Raw genomic sequence first — 22,573 nt, 5'->3', positions numbered from 1 at the left:
TTTGATGCCTTTTCCTTCCTTTTGTTGTCTGATTGCTGTGGATAGAAGTTAGAGTACTGTGTTGAATAAAAGGGGTGATGGTGGACATCCTTGTCTTCTTCTCTTATTGATGTGATGTATAATGTTGATTGATTTGCAAATATTGAACCTCCCGTGCAGCCCAGAAATAAATTTCACTTGATAGTGGTAAACAATTTGTTGGGTTTGGTTTGCTAGTATTTTGTTGAGAATTTTTACATCTGTGTTCATCAAAGATACTGGCCTGTAGTTCTTTTGTATGTAGTGTCTTTTTCTGGTTTGGTGTTAGAGTAATTTATTATTAGGAAATTTTCTTTCTTCTTCTATTTTTTGGAATAGTTTGATAATAGGTATTAACTCTTCTTTAGTAAAAGGTGTAAAATTTACATGATCTGAAGAGAAATCAGAGAATTGGTGTTAACTCTTCTTTAAATATTTCGTAGGATTCATCTGTGAAGCCATCTGGTCCTGGATTTTGCTTTGTTGGGAGTTTTTTATTATTGATTCAATTTCATTGCTAGTAATCAGCCTGCTCAAATTTTCTATTTCTTCTTGATTCAGTTTTGGGAGGTTATATATTTCTAGGAATTTATTCATTTCTGTTAGGTTGTCCAATTTGTTGGTATATAATTTTTCATAATATTCTCTTATGATCTTTTGTATTTCTGTGGTGTGGGTTGTTATTTCTTCTCTTTTATTTTTTATTTTATTTGATCTTTCTTTCTTTCTTTCTTTCTTTCTTTCTTTCTTTCTTTCTTTCTTTCATTCTTCTTTCCTTTTTATGGGTCTGGCTAGAGGTTTATTAATTTTGTTGATCTTTTCAAAGTACCAGGTCCTGATTTCATTGATATGTTCTATCTTTTTTTAACTTCTATTTTATTTGTGCTTTACTTTTCATTATTTCATTGCTTCTACTGGCTTTGGAAATTGTTTGTTGTTCTTTTTCTAGCTCCCTTAGGTGTTTGAGATGTTTCTTACTTCTTGAGGTAGGCCTGTATTGCTATATACTTCCCTCTTAGAACAACTTTTGCTGCATCTCAAAGATTTCAGGCCATTGGGTTTTCATTCTCATTTGTCTCCATGCATTTTTTTATTTCCTCTTTGATTTCTTGCTTGACTCATTCTTTGTTTATTAGCATGTTATTTAACCTCAATTTATTTGTGTTCTTTCCAGATTTCTTCTTGTGGTTGATTTTTAGTTTCATAGCATTCTGGTTGGAAAAGATGCATGGTATGAGACATTTTCAATTTGTTGAGACTTGTTTGTGGCCTAATGTGTGATCTATTCTGAAGAATGTTTCATGTACACTTGGGAAGAATGTATATTCTGTTTTAGGATGGAATGTTATTAATATACCTGCTAGACCCATCTGTCCAGTGTGTCATTCAAAGCCATTGTTTCCTTGTTGATTTTCTGTTTGGATAATCTATCCATTGATGTAAGTGGGGTCTTAAAGTCCTCTACTATTATTGTATTATTATCAATTAATTTATTTATGTGTGTTATTAGCTGCTTTATGCATTTGAGTGCTCCTATGTTGGGTGCACTAATATTTATGACTGTTATATCTTCTTTTTGGATTGTTTATGATTATATCATGTCCTTGCCTGTCTTTATTTTAAAGTCCATTTTATCTATGTTAATATTGCTACCGAAGCTTTCTTTTTACTTCCATGTGTTTAAGTGCTTTTCCATCCCTTCACTTTCAATCTGCATGTCTTGAGGTCTGAAATGAGTCTCTTGTTGGCAGAATATAGATGGGTCTTGTTTTTTTACCTATTCTATCACCATGTCTTTTGATTAAAGCATTTAGTCCATTTATATTCAACGTAATTATTGATAGGTTGTACTTATTGCCATTTTGTTACTTGTTTGGTTCCTTTTGTAGTTCTTCTCTGTTCCTTTCTTCTCTTGCTCTTTCCTCACACAGTTTTCTGATTTTCTTTAGTGTTATATTTGGATTCTTTTCTCTCTTTATTATTTTTTCATATCTATTTCTCATTTTTGGTTTGTAGTTACCATTGGGTTTATATATAACATCTTATGGATATAATGGTCTATATTAAGTTGATGGTTGCTTAAGTTTGAACCCATTCTTTACTCCTCTCTCTGCCACATTTTAGGTATATGGTGTCATATTTTACATCTTTTAAAAAAATATTTATATGTAATTGAGAGAGAGAAAGCATGCATGCACATGCACACGAGTGCACATGCACACAGTGCACATGCACAAGAGCACCGGGGGAGGGGCAGAGGGAGAGGGAGAGAGAATCTCAAGCAGACGCCCTGCTGAGCCTAGAGCCTGACAGGATTCCCTCTCATGACCTTGAGATCACTACCTGAGCTGAAACCAAGAGTAGGGTGCTTAACTGACTGTGCCACCGAGGCACCCCATATTTTACATCTTTTTTATTTTACGAATCCCTTGGCTGGTTTTTATAGATATACTTAATATTGCTGCTTTTGCATTTCCTATTTTTCTTACCTTTACTTATACCCTTTCCTTGCCATTCAAAATTTTCTCTTTAATATTTCTCATAGAGCTCATTTAGTGGTCATATATTTCTTTAACTTTTATTTATCTTGGAAACTCTTTATCTCTTCTTCTATTCTGAATGATAGCCGTGCTGGATAGAGTATTCTTAGTTATAGGATTTTTTCTTTCAGCACTTTCAATGTATGTGTTTTCCAACTTCTTAAGTTCTACTTAAGAGATATTTATTTTTAGTTTTCTGATTTTATTGTTAATTTATAGCATGGAATAGTGATCAGAGAATTTTGTCCATGCCATTTCTAGTTTTTGCAATGTATTGAGATTTTCTTTGAATCCTCGTACATCATCAGTTTCTGTGGCTATTTCATAGGCACTTAAACAGAAAGTGTAATCTCTTTTTTTCAGGATACAGAATGATATTTATAACCAGATCAATTGAGTAAATTGTTATGTCAGTCATATCTATATCATATCTTTACTTGATTTTTTCCTTTATCTGTCATAATCTAGAGAAGTGAATTAAAATTTCCTATTTTTAGTAGGTTTTTATTTCTCATTATATATTCCTTGGTTACTTGGGGCATACATAGTCATAAATATTACATGTTTACCACTGTATAATTACCTTTGGTAATTCTCTGATATTATGTTGCAGCCTTTGCTTCCTTTTCTTTTTCTTTTTCTCATTTGTCTGGCATGCCATTATTCTATGATTAGCTATTCTGTATTATTTTTATTTTTAGTGCTTCTTTTAAAGACAGTATATAGTGGGTTTAATAATCTAATCTGAAGCCTACTTACATTTATCAATGTAGCAGATATTTTTGAACTTAATTATTTTATATTTCCTAAATGTATAGTTTCCAGTCTTTTGGTTTTCTTTGATTTGGTGTCTGTATATGATTCTACTGATACTAAGAAATGTTTGTCAGACTCATAAGTACAGAGAACAAACTAGTGGTTGTCAGAGAGGAGGTGACTAGGTGGGATGGATGAAATAGGTGAAGGAGATTAAGAGATACAAACTTACAGTTATAAAATAAATAAGGTATGAGGATGAAAAGTACAGCCTTAAGAATATAGTCAATAAAATTGTAATAATTTTGTATGGTGGCAGATGGTAGGTAACTACATTTATCATGGCAAGCACTATGTAATAAATAGAATTGTCAAATCACTATATCGTATACTTGAAACTAATGTAACATTGTATGTCAACTAAACCTGAACAACAACAAAGGAAAATTTTGCAGTTTTGTTCTCACTAGTACTTTTGTAATTATAACTTTATTTAATATTCTTGGTTTTCCAATCTGAACGAGTCAGGTTCTCCAGAAGAGAGAAGACCAGTAGGATGAAGATTATAACCATCTATTTTTTATTTTAAGTGCTTCTTTTAGGGATATGTATATCCCTATCTCTATCTGTCTATCTATAGTGAAGAATTGGCTCATGTGATTATGGAGGCCAACAAGTTCCATTTGGCAAACTGGAGACCCAAGTTGATGGTATAAGTTCCAGTCTAAGCTTGAGGGCCTGAAAATAAGGAGACTTGATGGTGTAAGTTTCAGTCTGAGGGTGAGTCCAAAGGCATGAAAAGACCAATGTCCTAATAAAGACAGTCAGGCACACAGAGAGCAAATTCCCCCTTATTCAGCCTTTTTGTTCTATTCAAGCCTTCAACAGATTGGATGAGGCCCATTCACACTAGGGAGGGCAATCTGCTTTACTCAGTTTACCAATTCAAATATTAATCTCTTCCAGAAACACACCAACAAATATACTCAGAATATTGTTCAACCAATTATCTGGACACTCCAAGGCCTAATCAAGTTGAACCATAAAATTAACTATTATAAGTCTACCCTTTGTCAATTCAACACCCATATGAATCTCCTTAAACCATACTTAATCTCCAAATACAGATAATAACAGCATCATAATTCTACTCTCATGGTGTGACTACCCTGAGTACAACCAAAAATGCATTAAGCCCTTCCCCAGAAGAGGAACAAATTATTTTAGTGATATTTATTCTTTTCCTTGATATCCTATAACTTAAACACTATGATGTAAAATTAACAATATTTAAATACTATGATGCAAAGTTATTACATCTTATATTACATGATAAGGAAACAAGAGAGGAAAGAAAATGAATATATTTGATATATACACAACACAAACATGCAATACTCATGACAGCTATGGTCCTCATTTCTTCAGCTTGTCACATGGTCAGATCTTGTATTTGTAACTACCTTTTTCTAATACCATTTAACATTTCCTTTGCCTCCTGGAAGTACCTAGTTGGTCGTGGTTCTTTACTTGGTGGAGTGACCCAAACTTTCATTCCTGAAAGGTCTAGGTAATTATTAGGTATACCTGGATTGGGTTCTTATAGTTCTCCATTGATCTTAATCACAGGGTATGGTAATACTAATGGACATCCTAAGGGAGCTCTTGTATTTCAGACATACTCATCTGTATCTCCATTGTGGAGTAATGGTCTAATTTTCCCTTAGTAGTTAGGCTCAGTCACTCAGCCAGCACAGTAACTCCCTTTTCTTGCCTGTTTTTTCAGAGGCATGAGGAGTCCACAGTGGCTAGATGACAGTCTTAATTTTCAGAAATTATTGTGTCTCCTGGTGAAAGCATTCCTCTCTTTGGAACTAAGACCTGTAGGCCAGGAGATTTTGCTAGTGGGTCACTAGAGTTAATAGTGGGTGGTGGCCACTCCTATTCCTACCCCTTGAATCCTAGATATGGGAGAAAACAGCACCATATACTGGATGCTGATTCAGGGCATATGTAGCCCTCTAGAGAACCTTATTTCAGCTCTACTAGTATTGTCACCTAGCTGATGCTATAAATGAATCTTCAAAAGGCCGTTCTACCATTCTGTCATGCCAGCTGCTTTAGAAGGGTGGGGAACATGGTAAGACCAGTGAATTCCATAATCATAGGGTATTGCCTCACATCTTTTGTTGTGAAGTAAGTTCCTTGATCAGAAGTAATTCTGTGTGTAATTCCATGCTGGTAGATAAGGCATTCTATAAATATATGGATTGTACATTGGCAGAAGTATTGGGTATAGGAAAAGCAAATCCATAATAAGAGTAAATGTCTATTTCAGTAAGAATAAATCAATGTCCCTTCCATAATGGATGCCATACAGTGTAATCAATCTGTCATCAGATAGTTGGCTGATCATCCCAGGTAGTGGTGCCATTTTGGGTACTCAGTATTAGACTCAGCCACTGGCAGATTGACTACTCAGCAGTGGCCATGTCCAGGTCAGCTTTCATGAGTGGAAGCCCATGATGCTGAGGTTGTGCATACCCTCCATCTTTGTCATCATGGTCACTTTGTTCATGAGTTCATTGGACAATAACAGGGGTGGAGACTCCAATAACATGGAGAAGGAGACTAACTGGCATCCATAGAGTAAGTCATCTTGTCCACTTGATGAAAAATCTTCCTCTGCTGAGTCACCCTTTGATGAGCATTCATATGAGACACAACTATCTTCATGGAGATTTTGGCCCAATCAGAGAGTTTTATCCACATACCTCTTCCCCAAATTCCTTGTTACTAATTTTCCAATCATGTTCCTTTCAAGTTCCTGACCAAGTAGCCAAACCATTGGCCACAACACATGAATTTATATATAATTACACATCTGGCCATTTCTCCTTACCAAGAGAACAACTAGGTGCACTTTTCAGTTTTGTCTACCAAGGGGATTTCTCTTCACCACTGTTCTTCAGAGATGTCTCACAAGGGGGCTGTAGTGCTTCAGCTGTCCAATTTTGGCTAATGCCTGCATATTGTTCAGAACTCTCAGTAGGCCAGGCCTGAGTCTTCTCTTCCTCTGTATATTGATTGTAGGGAAACATGTACAGACTGAGAGAGAAAAGGCAGTGTAGCATAAGGTATGTGTTTTGTTTTCTTCATTTTTCTTTCTCTATGTGATTCTATTGATATTAAGATTTGCAGTTTTATTATATTACTTTTGGAATTATAGCTTCATGCAATAGTCTTAGTTCTTTATGAATTCCCATATATGAAATCAAAATCTTTCTTATTTTTTCTTCTTTTCCCTACCTTTTCTCCATCATTTAGCTTTAAAATTTATGTTTGTGTTGTTAAATGTCTATATGGGTATTACTTAACATGTCATCTTTAAATGCTATACTTCTACTCCAGATACTAAACACGAGGGTATCTGTGTTCTTATTTTCCCACTTTCCTATTTTTTTTCCAATTTCTGTTCATAATATCATCTCTAGCTTGTTAGGGAATAAAATATTTACATTTTCTTGTGTCACTCTAATCTCCAAATGTGTTTTAGTCTTGGTTCTTTAGCTTAGTGTATTAAAGCTCATGCTCAGTCCTTTGTCTTTAGAAGTTTAGTCAAGAAAGTAGGGAAACAAAACAAAACAAAAAGGATGGAAACAATAGTCCCTGAATTGTTGCGTGTTGTAATCTGTTGTCTATAGCCTGGAAATTTAAAGTCTCCTTTGGTTTGATGCTAAATCTTCAACTCTTGCTTTCTTTCCTTAAGTGTTTTCTAGATTATATTATGTTTTCTTGGTGATAAATTTTGCTCTGGAGAAACCCAAGTTCACCCTGATTGTTTCCTTTTTATAACATACTTGATGTTTTTGCCTGATTGCTCAATGGGTTCTTTCTCATCTTTGAAGACAAGTGGATATGCTAGATTATGTCTCCATGTTGACTGTTTTGGGTAAGTTCTCCCTAGCACATTCTATGGTCTTTATATAGAGAGTTTACTTGAATTGTGTTTCTAAACAGTTGCTTTTTTCTGTTTAGATTGTTGTTTAGAGTTTCTTCTTAGGGATTCCAGTTATGTATATGTTGGATCTTCTACATCTATCATCTATAGCTCTCATTTTTTTCTGTAATACCTTTTAGTTCTTTATTTTTATTTTTCAGTATTTGCTGTTTTTATTTTGTCTTCTATATCCCTTTTATGTTTTCCATAATGTGTTACCTTTAATCTTTTTTCAGCCTTATTTTAATTTCTGTGATATTTTCATTTTATATCTCTGCTTCTTTCCTCAGGTCTCACAGTTTACACTTCATCTCATCTGTTTCAATATTTTCTTCTTTAGATCTGGCATTTCTGCTTTGTGAGTTTTCTTATAAAGAAGATTGTTTTTATTACTTTGGGGCAAACAGTGTTATTCATAACTTTATGTGCTCTGGGCCAGTGTTCTGTGAATGAGTGTTTTTATCTATTAAAAATTTTACTGCTTTACTCCTTATTCTTATAGGTTCTTTGTAATGATGCTGTGCTACTTATTGAATTTACTTTTCTTCATTAAATGTATTGAATTTTGATTTATATAAAGACACATTTAAAGTTTTATATCATACAAAGATACATTCCCCATGGAATGCATTGAATTTTCCTGTATCAGCTCTTTGCAAAAGTTTCCTTAGGTGGGAAGAGGTCAGGATGATCTTCTACATTAGATGGCTTTAACAAAAGAAAGACTGTTGTCTTTTTTTTTTTTTTAAGATTTATTTATTTATTCATGAGAGACACAGAGAGAGAGAATGAGGCAGAGACACAGGCAGAGGGAGAAGCAGGCTCCTCATAGGGAGCCCAGTGTGGGACTTGATCCCAAACCCCAGGATCACAACCTGAGTTGAAGGCAGCCACTAAACTGCTGAGCCATCCAGGTGTCCCAAAAGACTGTTGTCTTTTAGATAACACTAAACTTCCTGCAAATATAACTTTTTTTTTTTTTTTTTTTTTTTTTAATCTTAGCTAGCTCTGGTTCCTCTGTTTCTTGAATGAGCCAGGTTCACCAGGGCTTATTCTCATTTCAGCTCAACTCCATTCTTATACCTTCCCAATCAGAAAAGGAATATAGCAAGGAATATAGCTTCTGCCCTTCAGTATGTGTCTCTGAGCTTTGGGAGTATTTTTGTTTCTTTCTTTCTTAAATTCTGATGTCTGTCACTGCTGGACTCTCTCTGCTGGACTTCACTCTGCTTCCTCCCATGGGGCTTCTGTGCTAACTCAATTGTTTTGGCAACATTTATAAATATTTTGGAGTCTGATCTCCTGGTCCAACCAAATATGCCTTCAAGTTTTTATTTACTATTCTCCCTGCTGCCTTGAGATAAGTTATAGAAATAAAGCAGGACTGTTGGTTGTATGCAACCCTATTCCCGTTGATTCTCAGGATTCTTTTTCTGTTGTTTAGGAATCTAATGATTCTGACATTGATTGGACATTTTATATATAAAACTACATTCCTGTCATGTATTAAGTCATTTATGGATGAGGTTATAAGATTAATTTGTAGACATCCATATGTATGTGTGTGTGTGTGTATATATATACATATATATATATCCCCTAAGAAAAACTAAGTAAAAACATCAGGAAATTATAAAGTCAATAAAACAAGATTGAGCTCATGAATCCAATGTTTTGAAAAGAAAGATGGACTAAACATTTTTCTGGCAACAGTTCTTTTCATTTGATCTTTCATATTCTCCTTCCAATATGCAAAAAAAAAAAAAAAATCAACCAAGAAATCAAAAAGCAGCTATACAGTATCATCAAATCCATTTAAATCCACATATGGTTTGGAAATATTTGAAATCTAGCCACATATAAGCAAAGGCAGATGCTGGAATTGGCTTTTTTTTTTTTTTTTTAGTTGACAGTATCAGAATTATTAACTCTGTTGGATGATATTAGAAATACTCTCAGTTCCACTCATTACAATATTCCATTTTGATTGAACATTATACTCCAGAATGTACATCCACTCTTCCTTTCGGATCTCAAGTACCAGCCCAATAGTCCGCTGGTCATAATTAGAAGACTGGGCTTCTGGAGCCCATTCAATGCCAACTCTTGTCTCTTGACACCTCTGGAACTAGCATGGTCATCATGATGTGAGCTGTAGGTTTCCACGTATTTGATTAGTCCCAAAGCAGTCTTTGTTGGTGCTCTAATCATTGGGGGCACTTTAAGAGGAAATTCTAGGTTTATGTTTATCTCTGTTTTTGCATGGGCCACTTCACATTTCTTAGGTCTTAAAATATAAATAGTAATGCTTTCCTTGAGAGTTTACAAACTGTTTCATATAGATGTGAGGGTTGAATGAGCATTGCACGTGAAAGTAGTTTGTAAGCTGTACAATATTAACAAATAGAAAGGTAGCATTATTTAATTTTGTTTGGCAGCAGGAGATAGCACAGAACCACTTATCCTGTATTCTCAGTGATAGAAACCAGTGGAATAGAACACATGATATGTGTCTAAAATTGTGCTTAATTTTCTTTATTCAGTTCTGTGCTGCTAAGTGCTAAGTGTCCAAGTGTCCATTAATTATGCATCAGACCTGGCAGTGTAGCTTGATATTTGATCAACATACCTGTCCTAGAGAGAATATTCAATGGCAACTATGTTTTTGGACTTCCTTTCCTGAATGACTTTTCATCAACACATTGGTACCAGGTGTGGCTACAAAAAAAAAAAAAAAAACATTCAAAGCAGCCATATTTAAATGCTCTAATATCCAGTGAATAGAGTTTTCATTGGACCTGACAAGACTATTGCCAAATGGAACATATGATAGCATGGCAAACTTTTTAACAAATTTTTAAACATAATGATGTGTAAAAGATTATAGATTTTTTTTTTATCTCATGAATTTGATAGTCTGACTCTAGTGTGTCTTTGAAATCTTGATTCTGATTTTCAAAACTGACTAGATTATAATTCCAGTAGGCCTAAAAGTGGGGTTAAATTTTTCTTTTGTACCACACGGGCTACATTGATTTGGCTTTGAGTGTCCAGGTTTCTGAGAAAACGCCTTCTATTGAACAACCCGATGTTCCCCATTAAAGGTACTCTGCACCCATATTTTAGAAAATAGATCACAAACACCAGATTAGAATTTCAAATAGAAACTGAGAGTTCTGCAGAGGTTTAGCCTTTAAAATATATCTTCAGATCATCCATGGGATGAGGTGAAAGTTGGGCAAGACATCCTCTGTTTTTGTTTTTAAGATTTTATTTATTTATTCATGAAAGAGAGAGAGAGAGAGAGTGGCAGAGACACAGGCAGAGGGAGAAGCAGGCTCTATGCAGGGAGCCCCATGTGGGACTCGATCCCGGGTCTCCAGGATCACGTCCTGGGCCAAAGACAGGTGCTCAACCGCTGAGCCACCCCGGGATCCTCAGAAGTCCTCTAGTTTCTAAGAGTCTTAGAGCCTTTGGATTGCTAGTCTGCAAAAATCCCCATGAACTACCCATGAAGGTGACCAAAACAACTGAGACAGTATTCAGTCACTCATTTTCTATAATTAAATTTATTGATAAGAATATTTTGATAACACTGCATTTTCTACTATGAGATAGGCAATGTACTAAATACCTGGCACATGGTATCTTACTTAATCTCCTAACTACCCTATGAAATAATTATAGTTACCTTACTTTACTAATCAGCTGGCCAGAGACACAGCAAGCTCAAGAGATGGCTGGGCTCTATCCACAGAGCTTGTGTTCTTAATCATCATGTCTCCATATTCTTCCATTTAGGCACGCTATCTATTTCTATTTTATTAATTTAGGCTTTGTACTGTTACGGCATGGCAGAACTTCATCGCTTTCCTCTCAAAAATTTAAGAATAATAAAGATTTGAGTAAATACATATGGACAGTGCAGACATTTGGAGAACAAATGTTCAGACCTTGTATTGGTATTTTACTGGAAGAATTCTTCTGATGTGTGTGTGTGTGTGTGTGTGTGTGTGTGTGTCTATCTATGTATATTTATTTAGCATCGGGCCGAGGTTGAATTCTCCTAGCTCCCCGGGGATGACAACATTTTGCAAACATCCATCTGACACGCAAACATGCTGAGCTCAAGATAATATCTAAGATTTTAAAACGTGGAAAAGGACCACGCAAAGTGTTTTGCTGATCGAAGGCAGTTGTTTATTGTCATCCCATTCAACCAAACACATTCCTTCTGGAAATGCTACAAATTTTTAGGTGAAAAGAATTCCGAAATCCATGTTTGCACACCAGCAGCCTCTTAGAGGATAAGAAATCTCCATTTGCTCACAATTCATTTCCGAATGAGCCTACCTTCTTACAAGTTGGTATATTGAGGGTAACTGTATTTTAAAAACCACTGTCAGTTTTATTAATTTTATATCTGAAAGGGACATGAGGTAGTTATAAATGTTTTATTAATTTTTTGCTCTTACAGAGTTTATCTGTTCCTACATGTACTTTGGTTGGCTTGAAATAGAATTTCCCACAGGTATTTAATTCGATTTCATTTACTCTGTATTTTCAGTTCAAAATAGACAGACATCTGTTGAAGTTCAGTAGTTACGTGGATATATGCAGACATATTGTCGCCTGAAGCTGAGCATATATGAAAGTTAGACATTTTGAGTAGCTCAAACTATGGTGCCTGCTGCCAGATGATTTCTTCCTTGAAGTGGATATGAGAAGGTATTTCTGTGTTCTATTACCACGTATATATTAAATATAAGGCTCATAAGACTTCTATCCAGATATGGAGATCACAAGATTTCTCTAATGATTAAAATGTGATTGTATTTCAGTGGGTGTTTTCTATTTGTGCTGAATATTATTTTTCTTATCCATTTGATAGGCAGGTCCTCTTACCCTCATAACTGACTTTGGAATGTAAAGGATTCTGCTATTAAAAAAAATAGATATGTTGGCGAATCGAACTCCAATAAAAACAAAACAAAACAAAACAAAAAAAATAGGAAGACCTGAGCTCCTATACATCTAATAAGTTGCAGTATTTTTTGAAAGATTTATTTATTTATTATTTGAGAGAGAGAGAGTGTGTGTGTGTGTGTGTGTGAGTGAGTGGGAAGGAGGAGCAAAGAGCGAGAGAGAGAGAATCTCAAGCGGACTGCCATCTGAGTGTGGAGCCTGATACAGGGCTCAATCCCACCACCCCAAGATCACGACCTGAACTGAAATCAAGAGTTGGATGCTCAACTAACTGAGCTACCCAGGTGCCCCCCCATTACAGTATTTTTAAGTCTTGGACAAAATATATACTATTTCTGACAATATGCAGTGATTTAAATATGCCAAAGCAATACATGGAATCAGGATTTTTATTATTGATAGAATAACGTGGGTTAAGAGACTTAGCCTAATAAATAACCAATTTTTACAAGTTTTCCACTCCATCCCCTTCTCAGAGGACCAAGAGGTATGGAGAGTTAGGAGGTAAAGACTGTAAGTAGGAAGCTGGCTCCTTTCTGGAAATCTCTGGAATTATAAGGAACCTTGGTGCCAAGTACTACCACCTTCTGTTGACATGGTCCTGCCATTACCATTTTCTTCCTGGGCAGATGAGGATGAGGTAAAAGTACAGAAGCCTCATAGATTTGGCTTCTGCTTTCCTATGTGTTTTATAGAATTCCAGTTCTGATCAAGAGATGTTGCTGGGGAAAATCTTTCTGACTGTGTGAAGTATTATAGAAGAGCTTGGTCTCTCTTGGCTGGTTTAAATCAGCTGAATTAGGCCTTCTAAGCTTGCTATTAAACACATTACATAATTTGTTTCACCTTTCATTGCCTTTTCTCTGGATAATAGCTTCAGAAAATTGTTTTTTTCTTTACAGTACAGTTTCAATTTACACTTTTATACTGTAAACAGAAAAGAATGAAATAGTAAACATCCACAGGCCTTCTCAGTGTATGTGGTAAAGAAACAATTGAGTACTTGGTACCAGTGGTGATAGGGAGGAAAGTGAATTATATTTTAGTTTGCTAAAACTCCACAGATTGCAAAGAGCTTGTCAGGAAGCCAATGATATTCTCTTTTCTGATATTCCTAAAATTTTCAAAGAAGGCCTGATGTATTATGTTTATACCATGAGATCTATAGTCTTTTGATCAAAGATAGCTCCTAATTTCAAAGCATTCTTATTTCTGCTGGCATGATCAAGACACATTTATAGTAAACTCATGATCTGTGAAGCACTGTGCTAGACTCTGCAGTTACTAGGAGAAACAGGGAAGGATCCTTGACCTGAAAGTCTTACTTAGTTGGAAGAGGGGGAGGGGACATCTTTAAGTTTAAGACTGAGTTCTTTGAGGACAAAACTGTTTTCTATCATAACCTGGCACTGATAAGGATGTCAAATATCATCAAAGTATTGGATCAACCTTCTACCTGCTGGATCATTGTACTCATTGTTAGATTTCAGTGTGCATTTGAATCTCCTGGGGATCTTGTTAAAAAGCAGATTCTGATTCAGTGGGTTTGGGGTGAGGCCTAAAATTCTCAATTTCTGACAAGTTTTCAAGGGGTGTGGTTGCTGATGGTCTACAGACACACCAAGGAACAAGTCTCTAGACCAGTGGTTCTCAATTGAGAATCACTGGCTCTATATGAGAATCACCTGGAGAGCTTTAAAAATCCTTGATGTTTCCAACCTTTCCTATGGGCGGGAAATGCTCCCACCCACCCTACCTCACACAAGAATTTGGGAGCTTTAACCCTCTTCAGCATTCCTGACTTCACTTAGTAGGGGTCAAGAGCCCCACATGCTTACAGGAAGACTGCTCTTCTCCAGGCTTGGGGATTTTACATGTTGTCTATAAAGATGATGAAAAGTAAAGAATTTGAAAAACAAAACTCCATGTTTCATCAGCATACAGCAGCTACTCTAGAAATGTTCCAAGTATCCCTCCAAATCACATTAATAATAGACCAAGGTTTTGGGTTTGGTTTTGTTTAAGATTTTATTTATTTATGAGAGAGAGAGAGAGAGAGAGAGAGAGATTGGCAGAGGCATAGGCAGAGGGAGAAGCAGGCTCCACTCAGGGAGCCCGATGTGGGGACTCCATCCCTGGACTCCAGGATCACGCCCTGGGCTGAAGGCAGGCGCTAAACCACTGAGCCACCCAGGCTTCCCTAGACCAAGGTTTTGTGGTGTTCCTTTAGTATTTTTGAACTACAGCTTAAAAGAAATAGCATTTGTCTGATTTTTCCATATTGGGTTATTATATCTATTAATAGTGGTTTCTTCCTGGTACATTGGTAGGTCTTAATTAATGTTAGGAATAAATATGTGGGAACATAGGAAAATGAAAGCATTTCAATGACTTGTATGTTAGCTACTAAGACACAAGATACAAAAGGCGGTTAATTTTCTGTAATCACATTTCTTAAGTTTTTATTTTGAAAAATTGTAATCCTTCAGGAAAGTTGAAAATTAGTACAGTAGAAGCCACATACCCCTAATATAGAGTCGCCACTCTTAAATATTTTGCTATATTCTACTCTTTTGTTATTTTTTTTTCTTTTTTTTTTTTTTCTTCTGTTATTGTTAAACAGCTTAAAAGTAGTAGACCTTGGGATCCCTGGGTGGCGCAGCGGTTTGGCGCCTGCCTTTGGCCCAGGGCGCGATCCTGGAGACCCCGGATCGAATCCCACGTCGGGCTCCCGGTGCATGGAGCCTGCTTCTCCCTCTGCCTGTGTCTCTTTCTGACTATCATAAAAAGAAAAAAAAAAAAAAGGTAGTAGACCTTGGGCAGCCCCCGTGGCTCAGCGGTTTAGCACCGCCTTCAGCCCAGGGCGTAATCCTGGAGACCTGGGATCGAGTCCCACATTGGGCTCCCTGCATGGAGCCTGCTTCTCCCTCTGTCTGCGTCTCTGCCTCTGTGTGTGTGTGTGTGTGTGTTTCATGAATAAATAAGTAAAATCTTAAAAAAAAAAATAGTAGACCTTATGATACTTCACCCCCAAATACTTTAGAATTGTCACCTAAAAAAGACATTCACCTAAATAACTATGATAACATTATCACAAGCAAGAAATTTAATACATAAGGCATATTCAAATTTGTCCTATTGATATCAAAATATATTTTAAAATTCTCTTTTCTATAATGACGGATTTTTTTTTTTTTAAAGATTTTATTTATTTATTCATTATAGTCACACAGAGAGAGACAGAGAGGCAGAGACACAGGCAGAGGGAGAAGCAGGCTCCATGCACCGGGAGCCCGACGTGGGATTCGATCCCGGGTCTCCAGGATCGCGCCCTGGGCCAAAGGCAGGCGCCAAACCGCTGCGCCACCCAGGGATCCCTAATGACGGATTTTTAAAGAGGCTTTTGTTTTTTGTTTAGTTGGAATGATAGGTTTCTTTATTCAAACTAGTTAAATATCAATAAGCCATATAAAGTTGATAATTTTTAAAGTGTTGTATTTCTTCCATTTGCTCAGTGGAATTAAAATCTCTGTGCTTTTCCCCCAAATTTGTGAATACTAATACTACAATTAAGATATAGTAATACTGTCTAGGATTAAATGGTGTTTATTTAGGGATTTCTTACTTTGTGACAATCTATCAGACACATGGAAAATAAATAATTACATATTTGGAATAGAGAGTAGTTGATATACTTTGTTGTCTTTTCTTGCATTAGTAACTTCTAACTCTACCTGAAGATGCTAAAATTATGTGACTGTATAACTTATGAAGTTAGATAAGACAAATGTCTCTCTTTTGTTAGGTGGTGTTTTCTTTATGATTGTTTCTTTTATCTTCCTGACTAGATATGGAATATTTTTAATAATACTCTGTCAAGACTTTTCAACAGCTTCTATAAGCTTGATTAATGACTTTTTAATGCTAGAAAAACTACAGGTAAAAAAAAAAAAAGAAAGAAAGAAAAGAAAAACTACAGGTAAAAATGTAATCTTACAAAGATTTTTCTTTTTTTTACTCTCATTAGGAAATATTTTAAGCTGATAAAATATGTAGCTGCTGCTTACCAGGACTTTTTTTTTTTTTGAGAATACTGACATGAACCACCCTTTCACCAACCACTGCCCTCCCAAATCCTTCCACTCTGCCTTGGAACATGCAACCCATCATGTTGTGTTGACTGATGGACTTAATAGCTGCCTCATAGGGTGTTAGAAGGATTTAATGAGATAATACACATAACATAGCACAGTGCTGGGAACATATTCATCACTCAATAAATGGCAGCCATTGTTTTAATAATAACTTTTATTGTGATTACCACTACTATTATTATTTTGGTTAAGTGTTCTGGGCAAAAAGAATAACATATACAAAGATGGTGGCATGAGAAGGCCAGCAAAATGGATTTGGGAAGAGTGTACACAGAATGGTTCTAGATCGAATTCACAGCAAGATTCAAATCCTGGCTGTGCCACTTCCTTCCTATAGGACACTGGATAGTCTTGTTTCTTCGCTTTCAAAATGGGGTAATAATAGTACCTGCCTTAGGGAGATATTGAAATTAAATGAGAAAATAATGCAAAAGTGCTTAGCCAAATGCCTGACATAATAAAGTTCTATGTAAGCTTTAGCTAAGATAAAACTAATAGGAATCTTTTACATGAGTTGAACTTTCCTAGTGATAACTACCATTTTCTGAAGATTTGGCTTCTTCATTTCAGCTTAAAAACACCCTCTAGTACTCAGGCAGGTAATGGTCCCCTGGCTGGATCCAGGTATATCCTACTCAGACACTGGAGTACTCCTACCTAATTTGTCTCATTACCATGGAGCAATTAGATAGCAGGAATCTTGATATTATTCTTATATATTTGTTGCAAAGAAATAGTTCCCATTAATCTTTTTTATAGGTAAAGTTTATTTTTCAATAACCATGCCTTGGTTTGTACTTATTGGGTTTTAAGATTACAGTTATGCTAGCTTCATAAAATGAGTCAAGGAGTTTACAGACTTTTTCTGTGGCTTTATATAGAACAAACAACCATATGTATGACCTGGTTTTAAGGATTAAATAGAACCCAAATACAAAACTGTCTTGTCTTGATACATGTGTCTGAGCATGCCTTTTTTTTTCTTTTTTTTCTAATGGGAGTTCTTTAATTATCTTTCCAATCTACATACAGTTATTGGTGTGCTAAAGTGTTGGCTTTTTTTTTTTTTTTTTTTACTTTTCTTGGACCCATTTTGGTACTTTATGCTTTTATAGAAAATCATATAATTCTTTCAGACTTTTCAAACTGATTATCTTATCATCACATAAAATATTCTCTTATAGTTCTTTTAGTTTGTGGTATCTTTCTCATTGCTAATCTCATTTGTTTTTGTTTTCTCTTCCTTTTAATGAGACTTAGTAGATCTTTTCCATTTTTAATTTTTTTTATTTTTGTTATTTTTTATTTCATTATTTTAATCTTTTGTCTTTATTAATTTGTGTCTCCTGCTTTCTATTGACTTATTTTGGCATTATTTTTATTTATAATATTTAAAGTTAGAAATATTAAATTTGGGGCAGCCTGAATGGCTCAGCGGTTTAGCACCGCCTTCAGCCGATGGCATGATCCTGGAGACCTGGGATCGAGTCTCACATCAGGCTCCCTGCATGGAGCCTGCTTCTCCCTCTGCCTGTGTCTCTGCCTCTCTCTCTGTGTGTGTCTCAAATAAATAAAATCTTAAAAAATAGAAATATTAAATTTAATGTTAATATTAAATCATTTAATGAGTCTTTATTTTTTGCCGTAAATGTATTCTAGGAACACATTTTCATCTGCTTTTAGCTTCAGTTATATCTCATTTTAATATGAATTGTTATGTTGTTACTTTCTAGCCTGCTTTTACTTTGGTTTAGGATTTCTTTAGAGTGTTTCTTAATTTCTAATAGTTAAGCTTTTTCTCTTCCTTTTATGGTTGATTTCTAGTTTTATTGGATTATAATCAGAAAATAAGGTCTGGAAAATCTCTGATGTCCATAATTTATTAAGGTTATTTGTAGCCAAATGTACAACCAAATATCACAATTGGGAAAATATGTATTATTTGATGTAATATACATTTTACTATGTGTATATCACATGTTTCTAAAGTTGTTTTTATTTTCAACATTGTAGTTGGATTTTTTAGCACTAAAGAACTCAAGTTTCTTTGGCACTAATGTTGCTTGGCACAAAAATATTATATCTTCTTTGTGAATGATATCTTTTGTCTTTTGATAGTACCCTTTTTCTTTTTTTTTTTTTTTTAAAGATTTTATTTATTTATTCATGATAGTCACACAGAGAGAGAGAGAGAGGCAGAGACACAGGCAGAGGGAGAAGCAGGCTTCATGCAGGGAGCCCGACGTGGGATTCGATCCAGGTTCTCCAGGATCGTGCCCCGGGCCAAAGGCAGGTGCCAAACCGCTGCGCCACCCAGGGATCCCATATAGTACCCTTTTTCTTCTTGAATTCTTGTTTAGAATTAATATTATAGCTATGGGGTTTTTTGGTATGTATTTTCCTGACATATTATTAATAATCACTTATGTTTGCTTTTTCCTTGTCCTTTCCCTTTAGGTGTGTTTCTTATTAATAACATTTATTTAGCAGTTAGGTAACAGTTGTGCCTCTCCTGGGAAAGTTGCTAGTGACCACTGGTACCTAGTATTTGCACTGAGCCATAACAACCATTGTTACTATCTTAGGCTTTAAACAAAGGCAAGTCTTCCCTGTGGCTTGTTCTTTTGCTCTCACCTGAATCTACAGAGAATAAACTGAACCTCATCAGTCCCTGGATTTACCAAGAGGTTCTAGATGTTTTCTTTGATACATTACTACAAAGAGCACTACAAAGAGCAAGGTAGAGTCATAAGAGAAGTGTCAAAGTCAATGTCTTCTCTTAGATTTAATAAATATTCACTTTTAGCTATACCTTCTTTTTTTAATATTTTATTTATTTATTCACAAGAGACATAGACACAGACATAGAGAGGCAGAGACATAGACAGAGGAAGAAGCAGGCCTCCTGCAGGTAGCTCAATGCAGAACTTGATCCCAGGACCCCGGGATCACAACCTGAGCCAAAAGGAGATGCTCAACCACTGAGCCACCCAGGCACCCTGTACCTTCTTTTTAATAGTAGCTTAAGTATATGAGAAAAAATATCTACCAAATCAAATAAAGAATGTTTCATCTTGGAAGGTCATATGATTTTTTGTAAGGAGCCAGACTTTACTTAAATTGAGACTCTGCCACTAATTTAACTAGCTGTGTAACTTTGGTCAGGTTAATTAATCTCTCACACTGAGATTCCTCATCTGCGAATGAGATAAATAAATGATACTTCATGAGGTTGCTGTGAAGTTTAGATGAGCTAATACATATAAAGAGCCCAGGCATTCATTGTTTCCTTTTTACTCCTCGGGAAAATTTGATTAAACAATGGTAGAAACTCTGATTCTAGGAGTGTCTTCAGAAGTCTTCTAGATTATGGAGGAGCATATCACAGAGCTATAGTATAAATTCATTTTGATACTCTTACTCTAATGTTTATACAAACTACCCAATGGTTTGAAAAGGAAGAAAATATGACAAAGACTCTCTCTTTCAGAAGCTTATAGCCATTCAGTCAAGGGATGTTGCCAATGGTGGTCAAATTACCTGACTCATCAGGTTTCTTACTTCACTGAAGTCTTGTCAGTTCATGACTAGGTTCTGGTGTGACTCTCTTTCCTTTGAGCTGAATTCACTTTTACCAGCTCCTGAGTCCTGCACATCTGACAATTACTTCAGACCTCAAACATGCTAGAAACCTGAATTATTTTATGAAAGCCATTTGAAGAAGCAAAGCAGCAACTATTCTTTGTAAATCTGTTTTTAATTTATTCATTAATTTTCCTCAATCCAAATGATGCCTCAATCCCATTATAGATTCTTTGGATATAAAGAAATAAAAGGTTTATCTATAGCTGTTTGGATGAACATTTTAAAAATATTCCATTATAAAATGAAATCTCTGTCTCTCAGAACTTTAGTTCGTAAAAATCATTCTCTAACAATTATTCTATTTAGCATTATTATTTAATGATGTCTAATCTTAAAACAAAAGAAATTTTTTGCTTAGGGATGACTCTGCATTGATACACATTAGATCCAGGGATCCCCCACAACTAAGTTCTTTCCTTCCTTCCTTCCTTCCTTCCTTCCTTCCTTCCTTCCTTCCTTCCTTCCTTCCTTCCTTTCTTCCTTCCTTCCCTGTTCTTTCTTTCTTTCTTTCTTTCTTTCTTTCTTTCTTTCTTTCTTTCTTTCTTTCTTTCTTTCTTTCTTTCTTTCTTCTTTCTTTCTTTCTTTCTTTCTTTCTTTCTTTCTTTCTTTCTTTCTTTCTTTCTTTCTTTCTTTCCCTTCTTTCCTTCTTTCTTATCTATAATCTTTTGGTTTAAATGTTTAATGGTTTGTCGTTGAGTTTTGTTTTGTTTCTCTTTCATGGAATTATTAAGACCTTACATCAAAGATACCATCTCCAGTAAAAAAGTGTGATTTATTTTTAACTGAACCACATCGAAAGAACAAAGATAAATTAAGGTAGGTGGCACTAGACTAAATTAAAATACACTGGATTACTGACTCTATTGGAAAATTTTCTAAAGTGCATGATTTAGTCAAAATTATTAGCTCTCTTTTTTCAAAATAATCTCTACATATAACCTACATTGAACAATGTATGTGATTATGAAGTATAAATAGAATTTTGGTGGCATAAACAGTAGCACTTAAAAATACCTGTATACAAATGTAGGGTGGTACTCAATGCCCTTTCATTTAACAGTTGGAAATTGAGACCTGGCAGGGGTGATAAATATTGCAATTAGGGTCTTGATAGCAGAGCACGTAGGACATTTGCTCTTCTATTTAGGATCTAAAGTGCAATCAGACTGAGCCACGTTTTACCGTCCAGATTGATGCCCACTCTCTGTTGCATATTGTGCCACCAAAGGGGAAGTAGCAGCAGCCTCATGACCACCTTCAGGAGAGAGTCAACACACTCTGGCAATTTCACATTAGCAAGGAGCAATTCATCCCAGCTGTTGGCTTGGCCCTGGGAAATGCAGACCTGGTGTGATATCTTACATTCATGGGCAGCCCCAAAAAGGAGCTGAGTTTTTGCATGAAAATAATTTATAACAAAGCGCCTTCTAAGAACAGCATATTCTAATGAGTGTTTGGCTTCTGATTTCAGACTCTTTCATTCACTTCAAAGAATCTTTAAAAATGTGTCTGGCATTTCTGCTTACCATAGTACCCAGAAGTAGACAAGCCACAAAGACTGAATCTATAGAAGGCACAAGCCTGGTGCCAGGCACATGGAGGTGATCAATAATAGTAGCCATTATCATGGGAGAAAAGGTCAGCTAGAGGAATGGTCTCTAGACTGGGTGCCAAGCTAAGATTTTCCATTTCATACTGGAATTAATTTTACTAACTGAATTCTCAAGGATAGAGGTAAAATTTGCACACTTGCCTGGATTCCACAAGCAAGTCTAATCAGCCAAGAAGTATCAGCCATTCACCTCTCTGGGCTTCAGTCTTTCCAATATTTATTTAAATTTCCCCCATAATGGTCCTCTGGATTATTTTTCTGTCTGCTTTCCACAGCTTCTAGCATTCATTGTTTGCACTCCTCAGTCTGGCCTCTGCTCTGCTCCTTGCACTTGTGCTGTATCTGACTTGTCAAATCCTTATCTTCCTTGATCTCTTTGTAGCAGTTGACACTGAGGATACTCCCTCCAACTCTAAAGGCTCTATCTTGGTTTCTATGACAGCACATGACTCCTTCTCAAACTCCTTGTAAGCTTCCTCCTTCTCCTCTTGTCCCTTAAAAGTCCGTCATCAGCTTTCTCCTCATTCTGCACTCTCTTTTTCAGAAGACCCATCCATTTCCATGACGTCAGCTACCACACACATGCTGATAATTTACAAATCTGTTTCCTTAGCAACAGAACTCCAGATCTTTATATCCAGACCCATATTCAATATCACTACTTAACATCTCACACTTCCATGTTCACTATTCCACCCAAACTCCATAGCACATTGCATACAACTCTATTAAAATATGTCTTATAACTAACTACATTGTAATTGTCTTTTTTCTTATCTGTCTTACCTGCAAGATTCTTTTATCATTATTTCCCTAAGACCTAGTACACTGCTTTATCGTGGAAGAAATCATTAAATGACCT

The 22,573-nt window shown here is 35.7% G+C and overlaps 1 long non-coding RNA gene across 1 annotated transcript in view; it reads right to left on the bottom strand.

Moving 5' to 3' along the window:
* The window catches only part of LOC144318382 (uncharacterized), a 64,710-nt gene extending 42,393 nt beyond the window's left edge, over positions 1 to 22,317 (bottom strand). The window contains exon 1 of the long non-coding RNA XR_013384260.1: positions 21,849 to 22,317. This is a non-coding gene — a long non-coding RNA (uncharacterized LOC144318382). The remainder of the gene's footprint in view (positions 1 to 21,848) is intronic.
* Positions 22,318 to 22,573: the final 256 nt, after the last annotated feature.

This window comes from Canis aureus, chromosome 8, assembly GCF_053574225.1.
Source record: "Canis aureus isolate CA01 chromosome 8, VMU_Caureus_v.1.0, whole genome shotgun sequence".
NCBI classification, from domain to species: Eukaryota; Metazoa; Chordata; class Mammalia; order Carnivora; family Canidae; genus Canis; species Canis aureus.
This window is presented reverse-complemented; position numbering and strand designations above follow the sequence as displayed.